Source organism: Myiozetetes cayanensis, unplaced genomic scaffold (assembly GCF_022539395.1).
Source record: "Myiozetetes cayanensis isolate MyiCay16 unplaced genomic scaffold, myiCay2020 scf10, whole genome shotgun sequence".
In the NCBI taxonomy this organism is placed as follows: domain Eukaryota; kingdom Metazoa; phylum Chordata; class Aves; order Passeriformes; family Tyrannidae; genus Myiozetetes; species Myiozetetes cayanensis.
The window spans coordinates 31,188,785-31,204,026 of record NW_026086605.1 but is presented as its reverse complement, the minus strand read 5'-3'; positions in this window follow the sequence as shown (position 1 = coordinate 31,204,026).

Here is a 15,242-nt window from a genome sequence, read left to right as displayed (position 1 = left end):
CTTTAATGTGATATAGTGATGTTAGTGCTGGTTCAAATAATCTAAATTTGTGTGGAAGGTCTTCTTTACTCAGAGAATAGTCCTGGGACACTTTGTGGATTTTTGTCCAAAATACCAAGATCCAAGAGTGCTGCATGTCACGTATTCGTTCCCGATGGTGTGCCAACCTCTCCTGCACTGGACTGAAAATGGCTACTTTTTTCTGCCAGTGTCTACAGAGTTATCTAAGAGATAAAAAGTTGCCCTCCAGAGAAAACAGAACCATAGTAAATATTCTACTCCATTATCTGCAAACTCATCAATGAGCGCAGAATGATTATTTCTTTTCATTACCACCTTTGTGTGTTTTGCATGTTTTGCTCCTCCCGAGGGACTGCATGGGAATAGCATGTTGACTGTATAAGTATAAATTAAATGTTTGTCTAAAAGAAGAACTATTAAAATGTAATTCTGGGCAGGATGTGCCTGTCAGCAGGAAGCTTCCTAAAATACCCTGTGTTTTAAGGGTGGAATTTTAGAGTAGGAGGGAAGTGTAGAATTGCTATTTACCTGTCTGATGCTGCTTTTGACACACATGATGAGCCAGCTTCATTTGACTGTCACCTCCTTAGGAGGCAGAATTCCTCGGCCCACACTTTGCTTAGCATTGACTACTTCTTTATTTACTCTTTGTGCCTTTGCATTTTATCTGGACTGTGCATTTTCAGTGAAGCTCCAGTTAAAGACAGAGCTTCTCAGTCATGGCATTGTAGGAGGGCCCACAGAGCCTCCCACGCAGCGCCTTCCTCAAAGAGAGATGGGGATGTCTGTTTCTTTGAAGAGGCACTTTTGAAACAAAAGGGATTCCCCTATGCCTCTGACAATTTATTTCCCACCACACATGTGCAGAACCATCAGGCTGATGGGCCTCCTTCCATTTGTCAGATTTTTCAGAATAACTGGATTTCAGGGTCTCCCCCTGGATGTGCCCTGTCTCTTTGGGTTGCCTCTGGGGAATGCCTGAGAAGAGCTGTGGGCAAGGCAGTGGATGAAGGAGGGCTTTGACAACTGGGGCTGAAGGAACCTCATTCAGAGAGCTGGGAAGCTCAGGGCAGGGAAATCTTGGAGAAGGTGGAAACTAAATGAAAACCTTCTCCCATCGCCTTTCCTGCTTTTGTTTCTGTTTGGATTTTGCCTTCTCAAGGTCCTCTGTGACCTTCCCTTTATAATTACACGTGGTCAGCAATCAGAACCAAAAGAGTGAGTCATTCAAATGGGCATAAGACTTACAATTACAATGCCTTGGCATGGGAATTTTGTCTCTGAAAGAACTTCAGCACGGCAACCACACTTTGGCACTTTCCTTGGCTACCAGAGCAACTGATAGAATTTGAAATCAGTTAGATTTGCACGGAAGAAAGAACTGGTGAGTTAAAAAAACAAGAACACAACCAAGACCATGTCTGAATAAATTTCCAGTCGTCTGTACATAGACCATTTATTGAGAAAGATAAGAAAAACTAAATTTTCATAATCCTGATTACATGCAGAGGATTGACCCAGATGCATGATTTTAGCTGTATTTATTATATTTAAACACAATGTATGCCTTCACATGTGTTTACTGAAAAGAGGAACCACAGCCATTTAAATTAAATGCATTTTTAAATATTGCTGTTTAAAAAAGAAACTATTAGATTCCTGCATACTAAGAAGTAATGTATATGACTGTGGTGCTCTAGAATTAATTAGATCTCTTATTTTAGTTTTAGAATCAAGAATATATTTTCTCATTGCTTGCAGAATAAAATAGCTAAATCCTCTGCTTAGATCTTAAAGTAGTTTTGCCCACAGCAATCAAACTAATATTTTCTTTATAGCTCATTCTCTCTGTAAGCTTTATGCTGATTTCATTAGGCTTTAGATCAGGTTCCAAGTAACTAATTATATTTATAGTGTGATTTCTTTGCTCAGAACAACTAATTTAGGTAAAGGAGTTGGTGGGAATGGTGAAAGGCTAAGTAGTATTCCTTTGCATTACTTTGTCCAGGTGCAAGATACCAGGAAAACTCTGTTTGTCTTTGTGTTTATAAACCCTCAGTATTAAGATGAGCAGCAGCTTCCCTGTTTTCAGTATTTTGTGAGAGCATAGTGATGAGCAACTGATACACTGACTTTTTCCTTTATATTGACTAGAGCTGATGTATTTCTGCCAGCAAAATTGGGGGTCAAAAAGAGTTGACCGTTTGAAAGTGAGGAGAAATCAAACTTGGGTATGTGAGGATTTCCGTATTTTTCACTCATGTTCCATTGCCCAAAGTCTCTTCATAACTTTTCTTAATATATTCTCTCCTACAGCTCTACTGGAAAGCCACCACCCTCCCTTTCATCACTTTCCCACCCTTGCTGCAAATCCCCTCTCACTTATAACCCACAGGCCTGCCCCTATTTCCCCAGCTCAGACCTGCTGCTCCACTCACACTCATTTTTGCAAGGGCCAGCGCTGGCTGCATCATTGCCTCTGTTACTGCCTTCCTAAACACTGCCACTGGCAGCTGAATAATGCTTCTCTCATCTGGCCCTATCCACAAACATAAAAGACCCTTCAGCTTTGGTTTCTGGGATTTAAAAAGCTTGGACAAAAGTAGGTTTGTTTAGCAGCTTTACTTTGCTAACGGATATGAAGGTTCTGTTCTTGCATCACTAGCACTGATTTCTTTCTCCTTTTCCAAACTGGCTCTCTTATCCTAACTCCACAGCTGTGTTTCTCTGGAACGAACATTATTCCCTTCCTTGCCCATACAAACTGCCTCTTCATCAAAATCCAGTGAACATCACATATCCTGAGTACTCAGTCAAAACATTTCTGGATTCTTTTGTTTTTCCCCTCTGTGACTGTACTGCAAAGAAATAGGCCCATTTGGAGTTGACTTTCTGACAAGAGGTCTGGTATTTGACACAATCCTGTAGACTACAAGGGTATGTTGGGTTGTTAAAAGCTGAATCTTGTTTTTAGCAGAGGATTCTAGTGTAAGCCAGCAGATTTTTGGAGGCCTGAGACATAACATCATGCTCTGTGATCTAAAATTTACTGAGGACCTTGAGTTACCTCTTTTTTTTTCTTCCTGGTATGTTTCCATTCCTGAGAAAAGCAAGAACTGCAAGACTGACTTATAATATACTCATTCAATTAATCAAGTGAGAGTGAATCAAACCTTTCCAGGCAATTTTGTTTGAAGTGTCTGCACTCTTCTCTGCATCGCATGAGGTGCCAACACCAGTGGGAGTTTGCCTGAGGTAAGAGCTGTGGGTTTGGATGTATTCTTCCATTTTTATTAGGTCTTACACTCACAGGAATTTTGTGCTTTTTAATCTTGTAACTGTACAAAACTTATCTGGGTATGGAGGAAGATAACTTAGTGATTTGCTTTAATTACTCTCATAACTGTTCACATTAGGTTTTATGAGCCAGTCATACTTAAAAAATTCCAAACCCACTTTTATAGCAAGAAGGTGTTTAACTGAAATCCTTGTGCCATTGATCTCACCAGTAAGAACCAACTGAGCTACCAAGTACTCAGTACTTCTTCCATGCTGGTCCTTAATTTAATTGTATGCATTTAAGCATTTTAATTTTCTTTTCTACCCTTATTATCTGTATGTCTTCCCTTGAAATACTCTATACGGAATGACTTCTAGCAAAAAGAAAGTTGTCAAAAAAAAATTCAAAAATTCCAGCTAAGCACATTAAATATTTATTGCTCTTAATATTCAGGGTATAGCTGCAGAGTTGAGTAGTATTTATTTGGAGTGCACTGGTGGTATGATTTCCCATGCTGGTAACCACATCCACATAATGCAGAGCTTTACACCCCTCATAATCCTTCAAAACAAGAAAAGGGATTGAAAGTGATACCAGGACATGAAGAAACAAAGAGACTTTGGAAAGTACTATGGCAATGCACTCATTTTTGAATAGAATTAATTATGCAACTAAGCAGGACTTGTACTCTACTTCACATGCTCAAAATAAGATCCAGTAACTTCTGATATCTTGGTATCAGAGTCTATCAAAAAGATGGTCATATGACAAGACTCTTAATGTCTGTTCATAAGGTATAAACAAATGAAAGAAGAGACCAGTTTTGTCTGTCCCATGGGACTGAAATTCCGTGCAAGCGTAGTCATAGATTATAAGACTGAATCTTTAGAATTAGCACCTCAGAATGTCTGTTTCTAGGAGTTCTAAATTCTTTGGAATAAGCTTTTTTCAGAACAGACTGAATTGTTTTGTTGCTGGCTTTTAGTTAGTACTTCCTCCACTATTGGTTTTCAGGGTTCATTGTTTAGCTTCTGAAGAGTCATCTGCTCTCATAACATGGAGGTTTTCTCTGGGTAAACAACTTCTTTGTTATAAAGATGAATATTGCTCAAAATTATAAGATGAATCTTTCAGTTACAGGGGGGAGGGGAGGGGGAGATGGATGTCCAAGGCAGACAGAGGACAACATAAGCATATCCCATCTCAAATTTCACTAGAACACGAACTGTAAGTAGATGAATACAGTTAGCTCTCTTTCAAACACAACATAAAAAGCAGGTTCAGTTTGTTATTTCCTTGTTGCCAGTTAAAAATGCAATACAGAATTATTGCTAAATATGAGTTCCAAAGTTTCAGATGAACACATTAATTACTAACTTAAAACTGAAAACAAAACTGCTGTCTGCAGCAGTAGAGGCACATTCTCTGGTGTTCCTGAATGAAACCATCCTACATTAGTAGACCCAGACTGTGAGCAGTAAACCCCATCTATCTCCCTGCCCACCTTCTGCAAAGTAACAGTAGTGTAATGAGCAGACCAAGTGTGTTCCATGCACACCCTGCTGCCCAGGGCATAGCAAGGTTTTAAATAAACTAGGCTAATTTTTCTCAGCCTACATTTCTTTGCTCTACCCAGGCCATCGTCTTTTGGAAAAGGCCCCTGTGCAGAGTATGTGTTAATCCATACTTTTTTAAGAATGAGACAACTTGCAGCAGAAGAAAACGAAACATTCATATCAGCTACAGACAGTGAAATACTTTTGATGGATCTAATACTCAGCCTTTGGCTGGAAGGCAATTTTGAAAGAACCAACTAGTTAAACTTGAGATACTTCTATTTCCTCATAAGATTTACTTCTCTTCCTTAATCTGTAACTCTCCATAGTGAGTTTCTCTAACCATCAATATGACAGTACAGCAATATTGCCTCATCAGTCATGATTTACTTAATGTTTTCTGAATTTAGTAATATTTGATTAAAATTTAATGTGAACATATCATATCATGCCACATATATTATTGCATCCATTAATCAGGTAACCATAATAATGAAATGTCGGAAGACTGGATGAAAAAGGAGCTGAAGTCTTTGATATATGTTTGGCATGGTTTTGTGAGTGATTAACGAAAAGATACCCAGTCAATTGTGTAAAGCTTCATTAATATACATTTACAATCATCTATGTACTGTATCATCAGATATTTTTAACCTTAGTTAAACTTGATTTTTTAATTTACGGAACGACACTAAATATTAATAATCCTGAAAAATATATAGTATTCTATTAACTCTCATAATACCAGAATGATTCATAACATGTCTTCATGCTTTTGTAGCAAACTATGTACTAAAAATATTGTCAGAATTAATGGGTCAGTTTTGTTAAAGGTGGAATAACAAATGCTTTATGCATGGCTCTATAAACCTCAAATTACACAATTGTATTAAAATAAATGTAAGTCAGTATTTCCATCTACTTTTTTAATATGCAAAGGTAACATATGATCTAATCTAACAAAGCATCTCCTCTAGTTTGGTAGAGGAGATATTGAAAACAGTAAGACTTGAGTTCATTCTCATAAGTATTTTATTAAACAAAGACTTTCTAGATTAAAAAAAAACCAAACAAACCAAAGTTGAAATCCTTAGGCTTCAGCTCACAAAGCAAGAAAAGGGCAGTTCTCCAGGTAAACTTTGAGAGATTTGTCATTGTTTTCTTGGTACTTGTGGTGAGAAACAACTAAGGCGCTCATCCCACAGCCTGGATCTGTGTAGGAAGTTCTGTGATGTGCCATGGATCCTGGTGGGGCTGTTCATAGTGGCAGGAGTGCACACGTGGCCCTTCAGTGGTGTGTCCTTGCATCGGGGCTGGACAGCGCAGATCAGAACACATGTGCTTCATTGGCATCATGCTCAGTGTTCCCAGTGACTGGTGGGGTGTGTGCCACTCCTTGTATATGGCACTGAGAGCACCTGCAGTGTGTCCTGGGGGCCCAGGGGGAAAAGCTGCAGCTATTATACATCTGTTGTTGGCCTCATATCTTCTCTTGCTTTTGGTGAGAATTTAATTTATTTGGTTTTCATTTATTGATTACTGTGAGTCAGGGAGAACACTGTGATTTTGTTTCACTGCAGCTAGGTAAGTATATTTTTGCACTACAACAACTCCAAAAACCAGATCTCTTCAAGATAATTTCAGAACAGAGGTGCCATGTGGTTTTTAACATGGCTTGTGATTTTGAAGTGTATTTGGTTGGAAGCTGTATGCTGATCCCTAAACTTGAATTACCACTTTGGGAGGCTGCTTGGAGATCATTGTTGTGTGGTGTTCAGCATTGTGCAGCATATTGGCATCCAGTCTATATTTTAATCCCACAGTGTTTGTCTTCAGCTGATTCGAGGATGCTTTTTCAGTAGTGTCCTGTGGGTCAGAGCTGACAGCAGTCCCAGGGTACTTGGGTTACAGCTTAGTAAGCTGTAAGTGAGCAAGGTGGAAGAGCACGCCCATCAATGTACTGATAAAGGGCACTACAAATAGGTCAGGATCTATGACTCTTCTATACTCAATACAGCCAAAATAAGTCTATGCAGCTCCATCTGGTACCCATTCTGCTAAACAAAGGTGGATTGAAGGGAAAATTATGAGGCTGGTTACTACAAATTTGGTACAAATTGCAATTGTTACTTCTAAACAGTCTCACTAAACACTACAAGGAGCCTTGGAGATTGACAGAGACATAAGTTAAACAATTACTATTCCACCTATAAATAAAACGATCCACTTGTACTGACAACATTTTGAATACATTCTTTATACGAAAAACAACTTGATGTGAGTGCACAGATTCTATATTCCATAGCACCACTGATTTTAGACCTTTCAGTTCACATACTACCTTTGGCACAGATAGATCTTGGTGTACATCCCGAGTGTGCAGACTGGTGATGAAGACAAATACATCGTGTGCCTTCTTTACATAGCTGAGAGGAAGAATTAAGAAAACACAGGGTGCAGGGTTCCTTCCTGTGCTTAGGTGGACTTTGGAAAACAAATTTGCTTCTGAGCTCCTGTCAGTTAGACTAACCATAACTCATTTTCTGTGGCTGTTAATCCTGCCTGTGAGGGGGTAGGGATAGTCATTTTCTTTGTAGCTGAAGGCAGGAACAGCATCATAACAAATAATGACTTTAGGATAAGCCTAAATGGATGAACCACAATTGCAGTTGTCCTTCAAAATTAAGAACGAGAGGACAAAAAATGCAGAAAATATGATCTAAACTAATGTTACTTTCAGCTTTTGAGAGTGCTCTCTAGCCTCGGATCTGTAAAGGCTTGCAAATGCTAAGGCAATGGATGTTGAAACATCTATGTTTAGCAGTTATTTATTCACATTTTTCCAGGTGGGGAAATCAGAAGCACAGGGTGCAAGTGTCCCTCCTACAGGCAGTAGGAGCAGAAGAGGGGGTTGTACCCCAGAGGCTTACACTGTGACTTTTACACACTGCAGCTCATCACTTTAATAGCACATTGAATTTAACATACATTCCCAATCTTTTCTGTAAACCGAGGCTCTTTTCCTTCGTATTCACAGGTTTCGGATAGGTGAAAACCCATCAGAGATTTGGTGACTTTCAACAGTGTTTCCCCTTTGCATCTTTAATTATGGCTGGGCAAATGGTGTCAAGTGTAGGTATGGAAAGCCATGGATGGGGACTCCTAAGAGTCTACAGAAAGATTCTATTTTGGTAGGTTTTTTTGATGTCAAGGATGAGACGAAGTTGTCTTTGGGAATGTGACAATTGTTGCAGAGCATAAAGTTATTTCCTCCTAGTAGCATCTGTTTTTCAGGAGAGAAAAATGCTGAGATTATGCTACAGCCTGGAGCTCTAGCATGTTGATGAGTTAGAAGGAGTCCAAATAAATTAACTGTTGTCAGGCTCTGATTCCAGTGACTGGGATTTTAAGTGGCTGGGAAAAATGGTCTTACGTACTTGGAAAATTGTAGCTGGTTTTGGCAAGAAGGAAAGTGAGCAGATCAGAGCCTGTTTCTCATGTCATTGAAGTGTTTGAGAACTTGCCTTCTGCTGAGATGGAAGAGAACTTTCTGCAAAACTAAAAGTGTTTGTTACATCTATCTAAAATGTGTGGCCCTATTCTTGATGCAAGAAGCTTTGCATGGCTTCAATCTGCTCTTCTGGGCTAGGGAGGTCTGCCTTTAGCAGAGGGTTTCTTTCAGGAATGAACTCTGAGTTTCCTTGGGGTTTTTTGTTACTGGGTTATGTAAATATTGGTGTGGGGCTTGAGGAAAAGGAGGAAAATATGAATTTGCCAGTGCTAATGTCTTTGTCCTTTCTCTCTGCAGCCATTTCTAATACAATGAGTGAAATGTTGCAAACACTTTTAGTTATTCCTTAATATTATGGGTGCAAAAAAGGGAGGGGGGATTGTCTATGGCCAACTGCAGATTCCAAGTTGAGAATTATTTGCTTGTATTCATTCATTCAGTGTCTCTCTGGTGGGCTTATGAGAATGATTGGGAAATGCCTCTTGCACTAAGATCTGGATATGAAGATGGACTTCATTCAGTTTGGAGTTTTCATTTTTATAGACTTGTACATTATGGTTTTCTGGATGGTATCGGAGAACTTAATGGTGCTTTAAGCACAGGTGGTTTGCTCTCCTCAGCCGTGCAGCTCGCTGGGAGAGGAGCTGCATGCAGCACAGGTCCTTGTGTACAGCACAGCTAGGGCTTTAGTGGGTGCTGTAGGGCTTTAGTTTGGTTATTTGGAAATGTGGGTGCTGCTGCGTGTAAATCAGGGAGACCAAGGTGATGGAAGATTGCTTAGCAGAGAGCGATTCGTTGGGATAAGTCGTAGATAACAATTCGTGCCGCACACACAGAGCCAGCCATTGAGAAATTCCTCTCTCCTCTAGAAACACAGCCACTCAGTAGAGGTTCTTTTGTGCAGCACTGAGCTGAGTTACAGTACCTGAGATTTCAAATGACAAAGGAATCTTGCTGTCAGACTCTCTCTGCTGAGCTGCTGATACAAAGGGCTGTGGGAGGCGAGTAGGAACACCAAAGCATCTCCAATTGTTATCAGATAGCTGTTCACAGAAAGGTCTTCCCAGAGTTTGCTGCATAGAAAGCACAACCCACACATCATTGTTATTCATTCGTTCAGTTTAAGAGGCTTGTTTTTCACAGATGTGCTTTTCCTGTTTGGCATTTGTAACTGAGGATTGTTGTTAGTTGAAGAGAAGTGTCATCCAGCTATGAATTGAGATTTTTGGCTGATTCATGAACACCTTTGTTAACTACAGCATAAAAAGGAATATGACTGAGTGTGAAATGTAGGTTAAGCTGTATTTCTACACCAGTAGAAGTACTTCTACTACTCTGGAAGAGTGAAAAATAAATATCAATTAACAGCTATGCAAAAATTTCCTACCTATTTTTATCTCAAATAAAATTAGTAAAGCAATTAGAAGATGGAGGTAATTGCTACGTGTTAGCCTCTCTTATTCATATGGAGCCTATATATAGAGAGATGTGTATATATATATGGATTTTAAAATAATTAACCAAAATTGCTGTACATGGCAAGTAAAGTAAGCAATCAGTGTGTTTAAGTAAGGCTTTTATGTCAGAAAATTGGCCAGACATGCTAAGAAAGGGTGGTAAAACTTGGGAGAAGGGGAGGAAATGAATTATCTCAGAATAGTGGGCGCAGAGCCATTCATGTCTGTGTAACAGATAATTTGTGGGGCTTACAGTAATGTGGATCTTGAAAGTTTTGATATCTAAGTTAAAGCTGCAGCCAAGCAGCATGATCACAGATAAGCAGCTGTTTATTGTTGTTCCAGGGAATAATGATCAGATGAGCATTTTCTACCCAAGTTCTCTTCAGTGTATATGGATCATCTCATGTCTAGCTTAAGTAAAAGCAACTAGATAAAAAAATAATAAAAATGCTTTTAAAAAGTAATTTAAAAATAGTTCTTCATACAGAAATGCAACTGTGAAAACACTTCTGAATTGAAAAAGCAGCTTCCTTTTGGCATTTGGATGAAATGTGCTCTCTGACAGTCCCAGTCACATCTGTATCTGGCTGGGTACTCCATGTATAGGAATTTACACTCTTCTGGAACAACATTAGGCATGAATCTGGCTACTCTTCAGAAGGCTCTCTTGCTTAGGCTTCCCTAGATCACAGTGAGTTTTTAAAAGGCAAGGATATCTGTTTAACACATAAAAGTTATCCTAAAAATTGATAAGCACAAAGAAATGCTCATAATTCAAACAAAAAGGCCAAATAACAGCATTTGCCAGTACATCAAACTAAGTGCAATTTTGCAGCAGTGAGAACCCAACATGCATTCTTTGAAAGTCAGTTTACTAAATTAAGTGTAAAAGAACTGCTCTGAATTATCTAATTGTCTTTTCATGCTCAAGGTTTTATATTATTTTTTCCAAGATTCTTTTTTAACTTCTGATCAAAGATCAAAAATTTCTGGTACCTGAGCATTGTCAACACATTGGAGAGAAACATCCAAACGAGATCAAATTTATTCACTCTAAATTACAGCTGTATTTAACATTGAGTGTTCTGGTATTCTTGGAAGTCTTCCTTTCCAGGGAATTTAGCACTGAAAAGCTGGCAAATCAGTTTTAGTGGTATTGATGTGATACGTGTTCAGTTGGAAAGAATGAGTGGAAGAGGGAAGAGACATCTGGATGGTGTTAGTTCGGCAAAGAAAATATGTACGCCCCATCATAGGGTAGAATGAAGCACCAGAGTGACTTTTCTGATGCTTTGCAAACTGTGACTGTCCTCAGCACATCCAATTTCTGTTCTGAAACATGATTTTTAAGATCTCTTCACTGCTAGCTACAGACATTCCACACGAGTTGCTCTCCTTCAAGGCTCTGAAGATGACTTGGCTAAGGCTGAGCTTTACAGGGGCAGGGGTTGTAACGTTCCTGGCAGCTGCCCACAGACCTGCTGCCCATGCTGGAGAAGGGCACTGGCAGTGTGTCTCCAGCTCCAGTGAGCCCTCGCATTACCCAGAGTGAGGTACAGCTGCTGTGCTTCCTTCCCAGATGCCCCTGGGATGTGTCGGGGTCTCATGCTGGTGTAGTGTAAGGAAAGAGTCCAGGTGTGGCCACAAGCCAGGATGGCCGTGGGACTCCTTACCCTTGGAACAAAACAGAACTGTCTGGGCATCAGCTTGTCTCACAAGGACTTGCCCAAACGTGGAGAGCAACGGGGAGCCCTGAAGTTGCCTGTCTCCTCATCCCTCTCAGGAGGAGTCACCTCCTCCAAGGATCACCTCATAATGGGGACTGATTGCCTGTTTGATCTCGGGGAGCCTCAGCCTCACACTGAACTGTGCAGATGCCTCAGGGCCACCACAGCAGCACTTGTGACAGGGGGTATCGGTGCACACCTGGATTCCAGTATCTGTTCTGTAGTTAAACACCTTAAATAACCCTTGGAAATTATTCTGGCTGTATTCAAAAGTGGTAGCTTAGCAACTGATTTTTTTTCTTTTTTTTTACCCAAACAGTAAAGGAAGTGAGTTCTAATCCTCTTGAGGGTGCTGTTTATTAAAATTTCCACCATGGAAATTAGAGAGGATCTTTCTCTTTCCCAAAACAATTCTAAATTAGCTACAACAGAAACATCTCCTTTAGTTGAGGTGATAGAAATAGATGTTGACAAAGGAAGTTTTCTTTTTCCAGAAAACTAGAAAATATGTGAGGTTTGTTTGTGCATATGTTAAATAATAGATTTATAAACTGAGGTTAGATAGGAGAGGACACAGGCTGTTTAAGTGCTCCATATAATGGGTCAAGAACCCATAATGAGAATTAGGGTGCCTTGTAAATGTGTTGGGGTTACATCATCAAGATTAAATGGGATTACCTGATCAGCAGTGTGGGGACAAGGAGTTGATGTTCTTAAGCCCATTCTGGACTGCCCTTTCCTGTGGTTGGTGAGGGTTGCATTCCATGGGAAGTGATCTGCTTGTAGGAAGTGTTACTGGAGCAGGGAAACTAGATGGAGGTTAACTGGCAATTTAGATTAGACCATCTTAGGTGCCCATCTTAGAAAAAGACAATTATACAGATTTCTTTTTTCCCTGCTAAAGGTGTATGTTCTCTCTTGCTCTTTCTAATATTGTGTCTTGTTGATATAAAGCATCTTTGCCCAGTGTAGGCATTTAAGTCTCAGTCCATTAAAGAACTTCATCCTGTTGTAGTATCCTTAACTTCAAAAATGCTTCTGGCTTTGGGGCAAGTACACAAAAAACTACAAATAAATCTGTCTGTACTTTACTGTGCTGCACCCTGAAATGCTTCCTGTGCAGACAAATACGTACTTGGCTGTGAATCTTGAAATTTGTCATTTCACATCTGAATTGATGATAGAGTAATTTTCATTATATGTGCAAGGTATTTAAAATGCATTCTGTTAATGATTCCCTTAAGATAAATAATTTATATTAATATTTAATATAAAACCAAATAGAAGTCCTTGTGTATTTTTTTGTATGTTTCAGACTTCAGTGATCCTGGAATAGCACACCTTGGTCAGTTAATTACTGCTTTTAATATCCACCTTCTTTTCTATGGTGTGTTATTGGTGTTCCCTTTTGCAGACATTATCCATTATCATTCAGATTAGTCACCAGATCATAAAGATGCATCCTCTCTCTTGCACTGTACCCATTGGCAATAGGTTACTCAGACACTGCTTTAGGAAAGGAAATGCCAGAATGGAAAAAGAGAGAGAAAGATGTAGTGACAACAGAGATCCAAATGCTCAGTGGTCCCTCTTGACCACTTTAAATGGAGAAAATTAAATCAATCATATCTAAATGTAAATATGCCAGATACCAGTAGTATGCTGCAGCTGAGCAGAGCGGTCCTTTTTGTTGTGTGAGCTGGCAAATGACCAGCTGCAGGTCAAAGCAGAAGACACGTGAAGGGTTCGCATTAGCCGGTGCTTAACTTTTAGGTGCTTATATAGTTACTAACGTTGCTATGAACTCTCCAAGATAACATTGAAGCTTCGTAGTGTTTCAAGCCCACGCTGCTTAACTAACCCCTTGCAAGCCCATGCCCAGGGAAAAATTATTCTAAATCTCCCATGTCCAAATTCCAGACTCAAGTGGAAAGAATTACAAAATTGCATGCAAATGTTTTGGATTAAAACAGATTTTTACAGCAAAACCTTACAGTTATTATAAAGTATTATAAACTTAGGCATTATTTTAAATTAGTTTGCAACAGAAGTTACACACTGGCTTGTGCTTCAGAATCAGCAAATGAATCAGGGATCACGGTTTCTGATGGGCTTTGCTGTTAAGAGCTGAAGGGACCATGTTCTACTGGGATTGGGAAGAAGCTGTTATAAGGTACTATCACTTGAAAAGCAGGGTGAAAGACAGTCACTGAACCACCCACTGCTCAGGAGGACAAGGATGTGTATCCCAAAGATGGAAGAAGAGAAGTATCTCCTCTCTCCCTTGGCGGTGGGTTATGCTGGTTACCTCAAACAGGTTCTTCCATTTTAACACCTCCATAGCCACACTAGATGAGAGCACGAGATTAAACCAGAAATCTTGTTCTTCCATCTCAAATCTGTCATCTGCACAGCTTGTCTTTGTAACACAAGCATAAGTGCAATTTGGTAAATGCTTCTCATTTCAATAATTAGAAGCTTATCTAAGTGAAGGAAGGCCTTTTTAATAGCTATTTTGGTTTTTAAGGCTGGAAAGGGGAAGAGACGAACATGCCAGAGGTTAAATGAGTGGAAATTTTGTGTGAGTAAAAGAGACATGAAGGATTTGATGATTCAGCCTTATGGATGTTACAAAACATGGACCAAGTACTTGTATTAGAAGCAAGAAGCACTAACTCAGTGTAGATCAAGTCATATTTAAAGGGAGGTGATATAGTGTAAGTGTGACAGAGAACTCCATCCTCCTCTAAAATGTTTGAACTTCGGAAGAATACATACTGTTACAGTTACAGAGTAGAGTGAACCCCATTACTGAAAAGTACCTTGTCTGTCCATCCCAGTAATGATGAAAGTCAGTCTTGGATTTATCATATAAATACTGCTCAAGAAAACCATGTGCAGTTTAATAAAAATGTTTCATCTAAAATCACACACTGAATTAAAAAAGGAAAGGATTGTGCCCTTGAAGAGGCTGTGAAGAACAGACAACTTCACGAATTCTTGTGTTTAACATTACTTTTTAATATCCTTGCATTAAAAATGAATGATTACTTTTTAATATTACTTGTAGCCAACTATCCCCTACTGTATAGATAAATTTCTTGTGTGATTTTATTATATGCTCAATAATAGTACCTATAAGCTCAGATTTCTTTTGAATATAAATGATTGGAAACAATATCTACCCTAAAGCATCTTTAATGTCATTATAGATGGGTAGGAGTAAATTAAGCGGTATTTAGCCACCAAAGTCTTTAATTTCATTGCATTTGAGTAGGAGTTAGACATTATGAGGTCCAATTAAAAAAGTCACTAATGTTTTTACATCTGAGTAGGAGTAAATTAAACAAAATCACTCCTGAGCTGCTAATATCATTTTAATTGAATGTCATTCAGTTTCTAACTGCTGTTACAACACAGTAGATAATGAGTCAAGCTCAACAAATCATCTGAGCTCCAGGTACCATGGCTGCTAGGGGTGAAGGTAGAGTTTAGGGATGGAGAGGGAAACTGTTGGAAGCTGGGAAACTGACAGGAATGATAGCAGACCTGACATCTCTTGGTTGATGAGACCTATGTTCATCTAAAAATATCACCCTAACAAGAGCTAATCTAGCAAGGCTGCAAGCCAGGTCATTATTTCTAGTGTTCAGACATAAAAAAAAAAAAAAAAGGCATTTATCCAGA